Source organism: Phaseolus vulgaris, chromosome 2, assembly GCF_051622355.1.
Source record: "Phaseolus vulgaris cultivar YP4 chromosome 2, ASM5162235v1, whole genome shotgun sequence".
NCBI classification, from domain to species: domain Eukaryota; kingdom Viridiplantae; phylum Streptophyta; class Magnoliopsida; order Fabales; family Fabaceae; genus Phaseolus; species Phaseolus vulgaris.
The window spans coordinates 46,321,785-46,332,842 of NC_143499.1; positions in this window are offsets into that span (position 1 = coordinate 46,321,785).

Below are 11,058 nucleotides of genomic sequence, written 5' to 3' on the forward strand. Positions count from 1 at the left end.
GTAATCATCATTAGGAGGGTGATTTAAAGAATATAATCAAATTAAGACTAAAGTGTTCTTTTTTATTTCTGTATTCAATTTTAAAAATCTGAATATAATATTATTTTTTAAAGTTCATTTTAAATAATCTGCTAAAACAATAGGTTACGGAATTGATTTACATGTGTTGCACAATTTTAAAGGTTTCAATTGAATATTTTATATTTTTAAAAACATCCGTGTTTGTTTTTTTTTTTATTTAAAACTGTTTGTTTCAATTTAACTGAAATATTAAATAGGTTCAAAACACGTCAATTATTTGTAAAGAAATATGAATTGTGAATTTATTATTAAAAAGTTAGTTTTTTTTATAAAAATATAGTAATCTAATCTACCTAAATAAACTCCAACCTGTATATGCATATTAATATAAAATGTTTATCTTATTTGACTCTCCAACTAATTATTCTTAAGTTTGTTTAATTTTTCTTTTCATAACGTAGATATGAAGCACATCCTGGTTTCAGCATTTTTTTACTAAACTTTGGAAAAAAATATAATTATCTCCAATCTTGTCTTAATTATTACGTATTCTGTTTGTGTAAAAAAATATAGATTTTAACTATATTTTATAATATTAATTGTGATAATTTTTCTAATTAAAAATAATAAGTTGTTGGGACTCATGATTTATAGTGCGATGGATTTTTTTTTTATAAATTGAAAAAAAAATGTAAAGTAAAAGGTAAAAGTGTATTTATTATTGATTTAATTTAAGTATCATGCAAATTTAATAACTTTAAATTAAAGTTGATCAATCAACTAACTTTAAATTTAAATTTATTTTACATCTTTTTGTTACTAAAAAAGGTTAATGTACTCATATACTACAATGCTTGGTTTAACACATCAAAAAATAAAATATAAATAGATTATATAAAAAGAAAGTTATGTGAAAAGTGAATAGTTTTCCAAAAAAAAAATTAAACACAAGGGAAACTTTCAAATAAATATGAGTTAATAATATGATTCAATACTCTTCTTAAATTTTATTTGTTTACTTCTTAGTGTATTTTTTCAAGAAATAAACTATTAGAATAGTTTGATAATTAGTCAAATGAAGTAAACATTAGTCTAAAATGAAATATTAAAATACTGGTGGATTGTTCATAAAAAATATATTTATTTATACAATTTAATTTAACATAAGCATTGATATATTTTTAAAATTAATTAAATTTATCATAAATATAATTTAAAATAATTATTATAAAAATAAACAATTGAATGTCATGTATTTAACTAATATACTTATAGTGTAATCTTAATTGCTTTTAGGAGGTATAGTATTGATTATTATGCATAATAAAAATTTAATATTTTTAACAAGTATGTCAAAATCATGTAAGTAAATTTATTTAGTTTACTATGTCAAATTTTAAGTTAGCATTTTCTCCCTTCTTTCCCTGGCAAAGTTGATTGAAATGGGATGACCAATATAAAATTTGTAAATTAGTTTCATTGGCTCACTTCATATAACAATTATCCTATAGGTGTACATTAGTTTGAATAAGCAAAATCTTAAAAAAAAATACATGTAAATATTGTAATCATAGTTTGATTTTAATGTTTTCACATCTTTCATCTATCATTGCCGATAAAATTTAAATAAATTGAATAAGCATGAAATTAATCTACATCAAATGATTATGCTAAATTTAAATCTCAAATAAACAATGAAACATGAAAAATTATTATCTAACTACTAAAAATCTATAGTATTTAATCATCTACATGTTCATTAACATTGAAATATAATAAATAAAAATTTGAGATATGTGAAAATCTTGATATACCAAAATATATTTATGGATTTCAGTAGTGTTGATGTTAAAATTTGGTATAAAAAATATATTTATGGATTTGACTTTTCAAAAGAGTTGCGCGCTCGACAATGCGTCTGATTATCCTCCCAATAAAAAAAGATACAAATTATTTGATATATATGCAGTCATTTTTTTTATAAGTCGGGATGTCATCTTTCTTGAAAGTGTTTTCCCATATTACCAACGGTCTCAACCGCAATCCATACCTCCATTACAAGATATTTTGTTCGCTATTAACATTGATTTACCCACTTCTGTCCAATCGATCAACCTTATTTTTCTTCTACTCGTCACAATGCACCTAAACCTCCAACAAACCAACCTTCTTCTCTGACTTGTCACAATGCACCTGAATCTTCTCAAACCGATCTTCATGTTCGACGATTAAGTCGCACATCAACCCCACCTTCTTGACTTCATGGGATCACAAGCCAATCATTCGACCACTTCCCAAGATCGGTCGAATGGAACTAGGTATCCTATGCATCATTTTCTTTCTAATTCACGATTTTCTTTTACACATAATGCATATCTTGCTAACACCACAACCACCAAAGAGCTTAAGCTATCATTGATCCAAATTGGCAAAAAACAATGAGCGAAGAGCTTTCCACCTTGCAGCTAAATAAAAAGTGGACCTTGACACGTTATTCGCCGTGCAGAAACCCATCGGATGCAAAAGGGTCTATAAAATAAAGTACAACTTGTCGCAAAAGGTACACTCGAACTTAACAAGGTGTCTCCCCACCATTGCAGCAGTCAGAAATTGGTTTATTCACCAGTTAGATGTGTAAATTATCTTCTTACATGACAAATTGCACAAAATTATTTACATGGACTTGTCACCCGACATCATTGACAAGGGGAAAACATTGTATGTTAACTCAACAAATCCCTTTATGGTCTCAAACAGGCATCTCAGACAAAAAAATTTCAACATTTTGGATTTCAGCAGTGTAAGACGGACTACTCTCTATTCACAAGACATAATAACTCATCATTTACTGTCTTTTTGATATATGACGATATTCTTTTGACACAAAAATTCAGCGTTAAAAACGGTCTATTCCAACAATTTCTCATTAAAGATCCTGGAGACTTAAAATATATTTTTAAATACTTGTTTGAAGATAGTTTGGTTGTGATATCTGCTGCATGACTTAAAGATGCCATGTATGTTGTCAATTCAATTTTTTTGTGACAATCAAACACCATTACATATAGCAGCAAACTTAATATTTCATGAACTCACAAACACACATTGAAATGGACTGTCACATTATGCGAAAAAAAATTACAAGTCGGGATAATCAAGTCCTATGTATCGAAACAATACCAGTACAAAGGCACTGGGTAAGGAACATTTTTTTACACTACGACACAAGTTGGTTATACGCAATTATTGTATGCAATTATTATACGATATTGTACGCAATTATATGCAATTAATTTAATAATGATAAAATCTCATTATTAGTGTATCCCTACATATTATATTTCCTCTGTATAATGGAGTTATGTAATTTTAAACAAGAGAATATAGACATCTTCATTTTTGTTACCATCTTCTTATATAATTTTCTTTTACAAAAGATGTTCATAGGGAAAATCTGATTCTGAAATGTTTGTTTATGTTGCAGAGCTTGCTTGGGTTGCAGACTTAGTTGTCAAAGGCTTTATGTAGTTTGTAATTTTGGTATACCAAAATATATTTATGGATTTGACTTTTCAAAACAGCTTTTCATTATAGAATATGTTTTCAATTTTTTGTTTTTTTAAATATATTTTCGAATTTTATTTTTCAAAATCCTTTTTTTTTTGGAATGTATTATTTATTTTACATATTTATCTTATTTATCCTTTTTAGTTTCAATTTCCCTACCCAGTATAAGGGGAAGTCATCCAAGGTTGTGGGGCCAACTTTAGAATTGCACACCATGAAGAATTTCTCTCTGAACATTGCTGAAAGAAGGTCAGGATTATCCTTTCAGCTATCCCGCTGAAGCTGACCCAAAGATTCTTTCCAGGACTCTTAGCCTCGAAGAAGTGTAAGAAGACGTCCACTGAGGGAAATGCCTAAAGTGACTGCAAAGAATGCTGAAGGCCCAGCTGTTAGGGTGTAGCTGGGCTGGGACCACGTTGATCTCCGTGAGGAGTTTCCTCTCGAAGCTGGTGAAGGGAAGGCGTTGTCCAATACGTTTGAACACTGTCTGGTAGAAGAAGAATGGTTCCCCACCATTCGAACGATTATCAACGCATACAGGTTCGCCCGCTGTGCAGGGGCAAACGGAGATATAGGCGTCATGCCTTCTCCCGAAGGCTCTACCCTTACATCCAGGTTCGCTGTCTAGATGATCCCTCCAGTCAAAAAAGGAGGTCGAGGTCGAGGTTTCCGCGAGGAGCTCGTCGGAGGCCCAAGGGTAGAGGGGTTTGTAGTTGATGCTGGGAGGAGGAGATTAGCAGTGGTTTTAGTTCTCGCCATGGCACTACAATGGTATATAATTTGACAATTGTTATTACTTAATATCTCGTTTTTCGTGTTTTAGTACATTAAAGGTATGATTTTTCTGCATTGCTGTGCAGGGGCAAACGGAGATATAGGCGTCATGCCTTCTCCCGAAGGCTCTACCCTTACATCCAGGTTCGCTGTCTAGATGATCCCTCTAGTCAGAAAAGGAGGTCAAGGTCGAGGTTTCCGCGAGGAGCTCGTCGGAGGCCCAAGGGTAGAGGGGTTTGTAGTTGACGCTGGGAGGAGGAGATTAGCAGTGGTTTTAGTTCTCGCCATGACATTACAATGGTATATAATTTTTTTACCATATTTTTATATAATTTTTATGCTTGAACTACAGACTTGTTGTGAGACGCCTAGACACGATAGTTTGTAATCTTGGTAAACCAAAATATATTTAATGAATTTGATTTTTCAAAACATTTTTTCATTATAGTCCTTTATAGATAACACTTATATTATCTTTGACAGGATTGAGAGGAGGGGAGATATTATTCTGCCATAGACATTCCAACTTGATATAGTTCATGCTTTGCTCACCCTTTACCATTACCATTCTTTCAGTTGATGATGTAGAGATATGAAATAATGGTCGTTGGGAAAAGTTTGAAGATGAAGGACAAATAGATATAACCTTTGAGAATGAAGTTCCACTTCATGAAGAAGAGCCCACCAGAGGTGATCAGGATAACAATTCAGCCTGAAAACATAAAGATTTAATTTTTTTAATTATTTGTAGACTATAAAATCTTATGTGCGTTTTTAAAAAAATTTCTCAATATGTCTATAAGAAAATGATAAAAAAAATGTGAGAAGAAAAGATGTTTCTTATTCTCTTATGTGTATGTTACATCAATTCATGTATAAGAAATATATAGGGAGTTTCTCTCCCCCAAATTACAATCTAATTAGGTAAGATATTAATCATGAGATTTTATCATTATTAAATTAATTACATATAATTGGGTACAATATCGTATAATATTGCATACAATACTGTGTCGGTACTGATTATCCCAGCTTGTAATTTTTCTCGCACAATGTAACAGTCTATCTCAATGTGTTTTGTGCGTTCATGAAATACTGGGTTTGCTGCTATATGTAATGCTGCTTGATTATCACAAAAAAGTTGAGCTGGCAAGTTACTTGACACCTTTAAATCATGCAACAGAGATCGCAACCAAACTATCTCCAAACAAGTATTGCCCATCGCGGGGTATTCTGCTTTCGCTGATGATCTCGATACATTTGTCTATTTTTTTTTTTACTTCCATGAGATAATAGAAGAACCAAGAAAAATGCAATATCCAGATACTGATCTCTGAGTTGTCTGACAACCTCCCCAATTTGAATATCAATAAGCTGTCAATGTCAGATTGTTTTCGGATGGCAATAACAATCCTTGTCCTGGTGATCCTTTGATGTACTTTAGGACTCAAATTGCGGCATCCATAGATCTTGTATATATTGACTTATGGTCCGAATCGAAAATGCTATGTCAGACCGAGTAACCGTGAGGTATATCAATCGTCGCACGAGTCGCCTGTATTTGACTGGATCCTTTAATAACTCTCCATCGTCTGGTGTGAGTTTTAGGTATTGATCCATTGGAAATTTGTCTGGACGAGCACCTGTGGGTCCCGTATCCTGCAAAATATCAAGCGCATATTTTCATTGGGACATGTAAATACCAACTTTGGAACGGGAAAATTCAATCCCTAAAAAATATTTTAGGTCTCCAAGATCTTTAATGCGAAATTGTTGTAATAGACAATCTTTAACACGCTGAATTTCTGTCAAATCATTTACTGTCAAAAGAATATCATCCACATAAATCAAAAGGGCAGTAAATGATGAGTTATTCTGTCTTGTGAATAGAGAGTAATGTGTCTTGGACAGTTGAAATTCTACAGATTTAATTTGTTGAGTCGACATACAATGTTCTCCCCTGTCGATGATGCCCGGGTGGCAAGTCCATGTAAATAATTTCATGCAATGTGCCATGTAAGAAGACATTTTGCACATCTAGCTGGTGAGTAAACCAATTTCTAGCTGTTGCAATGGTGAGGAGACACCTCAAAGTTGTTAATTTTGCTGTTGGTAAAAAAGTTTCAGAATAGTCGACACCTTCAATCTGAGTGTACCCTTTGCGACAAGGCGCGCCTTATATCTGTCGACGTTACCATCTGAGTTGTACTTTATTTTATAGACCCATTTGCATCCGATGGGTTTCTGCCCAGTGGGTAATGATGTCAAGGTCCACGTTTGATTTAGCTGCAAGACGGAACGCTCTTCGTCCATTGCTTTTTGCCAATTTGGATCAAGGATAGCTTGAGCATAAGTGTAAGGTTCTTTGGTGACTGTGATGTTAGCAAGATATGCACTATGTGTAGAAGAAAATCGTGAATTAGAAAGAAAATGATGCATAGGATACCTGGTTACATTCGACCGGTCTTGGGCAGTGGTCGAATGATTGGCTTGGGATCCCGTTACGTAGTCTTGAAGCCAGGAAGGTAGGGTTGATGTGCGACTGGATCGTCGAACAAGAAGGTCGGATGGAGAAGGTTTGGTAATGGGTGTTAGACTTCTTGGCATGGGAGAAGAAGGTTGGTCTATTGGAGGTTCAGGTGTATTATGACGAGTAGGAGAAGAAGGTTGGTTTGATGGAGGTTCAGGTGCATTGTGACGAGTAGGAGAAGAGGGTTGGTTTGATGGAGGTTCAGGTGTATTGTGACGAGTAGGAGAAAAATGTTGGTTTGATGAAGATTCAGGTGCATTGTGATGAGTAAGAGAAGAAGGTTGATCGAGTGAATGTTGGACAGGAGTGGGTAAGTCAATGTCAATAGTGGGCAAAATAACTTGTAATGGAGGTGAGGATTGTGTATTTGACTGTTGGCAGAATGAGAAAAAACTTTCATGGAAGATGACATCCCGACTTGTAAAAAAAAGTGTCTGCATCTATATCAAATAATTTGTATGTTTTTTTATTGTGAGGATAACCAACGAAGATGCATTTTCGGGCGCGCGGATCAAAGGCAACCAAAAGGTTTTTAGGTGAGAAAATGAAGGTGGTTGATTATATAGTAGCTCAAAAGGTGATTTATTTTTTAGTAAAGGTGATGACAAACGATTAATGATATATGTGGCGGTTAAAACGCATTCTCCCCAAAATTCTAATGGTAAATTGGACTGAAATAAGAGGGTTCGTGCTGTGTTTAAAACGTGTCTATGTTTGCGTTCTACTACTCCATTTTGTTGAGGAGTGTAGACGCAAGTGCGTTGACATTCAATACCTTTTTTGAGAAAAAAAATCATACATTGAAATAAATTCCAGTCCGTTGTCAACGCGGATGGTTTTAATATATGCCTGAAATTGATTTTGTGCAAATGTAATGAATGACTCTAAGAGATGTTGAGTTTTAGATTTGTGATTCATAAGAAATAGTCAAGTACATCTAGTATAGTCATCGACTATACTGAGAAAAAAACATTTTCCAAAATGAGTTGGGGTTTTATGAGGACCCCAAATGTCACAATGCAATAGATTAAATGGAGAATGAGATTTTATTGTGCTTAAATGAAAGGGTAGCCTTGTGTGTTTAGCTTTGGGATAAACACTACAATTATTATGAATGAGAATGAGATTTTTACTGATAGGGATAGGTAGTAAGGAAGATACAAGTTGTAGACACGCCGGAGAAGGATGTCCGAGGCGCTTGTGTCATAAATTAGGGTCGGTCGATATTTGATATGCGTGGACTTGGTTTGGAAAAGGCGACATGTAGTATAAGCCTGCGTGTTGTTTACCCGAGCCAATCATCCTCCCCGTAGCCAAGTCCTGCAAAACGCAATCATGTGGAGTAAAAACGACACAATAATTTAGTGGACTGGTTAAAAGAAGGAACACAAAGAACATCTTTGAGAGTGATTTTGTCATTGAATTTAATTGTGGTTGTAGATGAGATGGGCGCAGTTGAGCCTGTGGGCAGATTAACATTTGAAATGTGATCGGTTGCTCCGTTATCCAAAATCCATGGTTTCGTAAAAGCAGAATTAGAAGAGGAGTTATGGGCAAACAGACCTGTCGAGCTAACAAACGTGTCACTTTTACCGTTATTGTTGAGCGAGTAAATAACATTTGCCAATTGTTGAAGCCTTATACGAGGTTTCTATCGGACTTGTTACTGATGCCTTATTTGCCATACATGATTTTTTATTTAGAGATAAAAATGGTGCTCTGATACCATATAAGAAAATGATAAAAAAAAAGGTAAGAAGAAGAGATGTTTCTTATTCTCTTATGTGTATGTTACATCACTTCATGCATAGGAAATATATAGAGTTTCTTTAATAATGTCCCTAGACTATACCTAGCTTATGCTATTGAGTTTTTTTATGGAAGAGAATAATGTACTAGACCAAATTTGGTGTCATGATTGGTTCTTATAAGCTTAAAAAATTGAGTTGTGAGTTTGGCTATAACTTTAGGCTGCGTTTGTTTCAAAGTGCAGAAAGGCACAGAAATACTGTTTACAATAAAAACAAAAATACACACAAATCGAAAAAAAAAATTCTTGCAAAACTTTCTTCACAAATGTGCGAACAAAGTTGTATATTTGTATATTTTATAATTAGTAACCTTAATTTACTTTTTTACTCTTTTTATTTTAAATTTAAATGATTATTATTTTTATTTAAAATATAATTAAAATTTAAATGTAAAAAATATAATCAAAATTATAAAAAAATAATTATTATAAAAACATATTTAATCATATTATATATAATAAATTATAAATATAAATAATCATAATAAAAATAAATATATTTTTTAATAATTAAAAAATAAATTTATATAATAATTATATTAATTAAAAAAGGAAAGATAAAAATAATAACATTATTTAATATAAAAATAAATTTTATCAAATATTTATAATTATAAATATTTAAATAATATTTTAATTAAAAATAATTATAATTTATAAAAAAATATATCAAATTAATTTTTAACCATTTTTAAATATAAGGATAAATATGTAAACTTACATTTTTATCAATTAAAAATATATATAATTTCAGTCACATCCATCACATCATTCACAAACTTTTATAAATTTTTCCCACACTTTTCACTTTATTTATCTTAATCTAAACACCCTAATGCTTTGTTTGGATGAGGGAGTGGATTTGAGATGATTTGAAGGGAAAGTGTAAAGAAAGTTGGGGTGTTTGGATTAAGGTAAGAAAAATGATTTTTTGACACCCCATTTTTCTTTTGCTCCAAATTACAACTTTGGATTACTTATGTGATAGGGGTATTTTGGTAAAATAATAGACATAAAGGAGATGTAATTTGGAGCATTGGGTGTCAAATTATCCTTAAGAGTGGAAAGTGTAGGGAAAGTTTATGAAAGTTTGTGAGTGATGTGATAGGTATGATTGAAATTATATATTTTTTAATTGATAGGAATGTAAGTTTACAAATTTACCCTTATATCTAAAAATTGTTAAAAAATTAATTTGATTTATTTATTTATAAATTAAAATTATTTTCATTAAAATGTTATTTAAATATTAATAATTATAAATATTTGATAAAAACTTATTTTTATATTAAATAATAATATTATTTTTATCTTTACTTTTTTGTAATTAATATAGTTATTATATAAATTTATTTCTATATTATTAAAAAAATTATTATTATTATTATTATTTATATTTATAATTTATTATATATAATATGATTAATTATGTTATTTTTTATAATTTTGATTATATTTTATATTTAAATTATAATTTTATTTTAAATAAAAAGAATAATAATTTAAATGTAAAATGAAAAGGTTAAGAAAGTAAATTACAATTAAAAAATATATATTATTTAGTGAATTGCAACTTTCTTCGCTATCCAACGAAGAAAGTTTTGAGCAAATTTTTATTTATTTTATTTTCGTGTACTTTTGTCTTTATGTGTATTAATGTTTGTGCTTTCTTCGAAAACAGTAATTTCTTTCATTTTTTCGTCCTGAACCAACGCAGCCTAACTTTCTTTACACTTTCCATTCAAATAATTTCAAATTCACTCTCTTTTCCACCCTCTAATGCAAACAAAGTATAAGTGCATGTATTTGTTAAGGATTGTAAAGGAGTAAGAAAGTGCCATATCATTAGGATATAGCTTAACGCTGTGTTTGTTTCGGGGTTTTTACTGTTAACGAGGAAAGAAACGCGAGACAAATCTGTTGAAGATGGATGAAGCCTCTTCTCTACCTATTGTTAGTGTGTGTTTGATGTAGAAAATAACTAGCTTGCTTTGTAGTTTGTAATAGGTTTAGATGATCTTGCATGTAGGCTTGTGTATGTGTAAGGTTGCCTTTTGCTACATGATCTATCCTAGATGCCTAACCAAGCCTAGAATAAGCACATGAAGTGGTTAAAAGTTTTTCCAAAAGCTTTTTAGAGTTTTCTCCTAAAATCAGGATACTGCACAAAAATGAATCTGTTTCTCTGTAAAAGAACAGGTTTATTCTTTGGTCTGCTGAAAGGACTTTCGAAAAGTTAGTTAGGGCACCAAAGGTACAACTCAGACAGTTATTTCAGTTAGCTGAGTTGGCAGTTTTCACAAAATAAATCTGTTAAGTTCAAAACTGAATTTGTTGTTTTCATAACAGCTTTTCA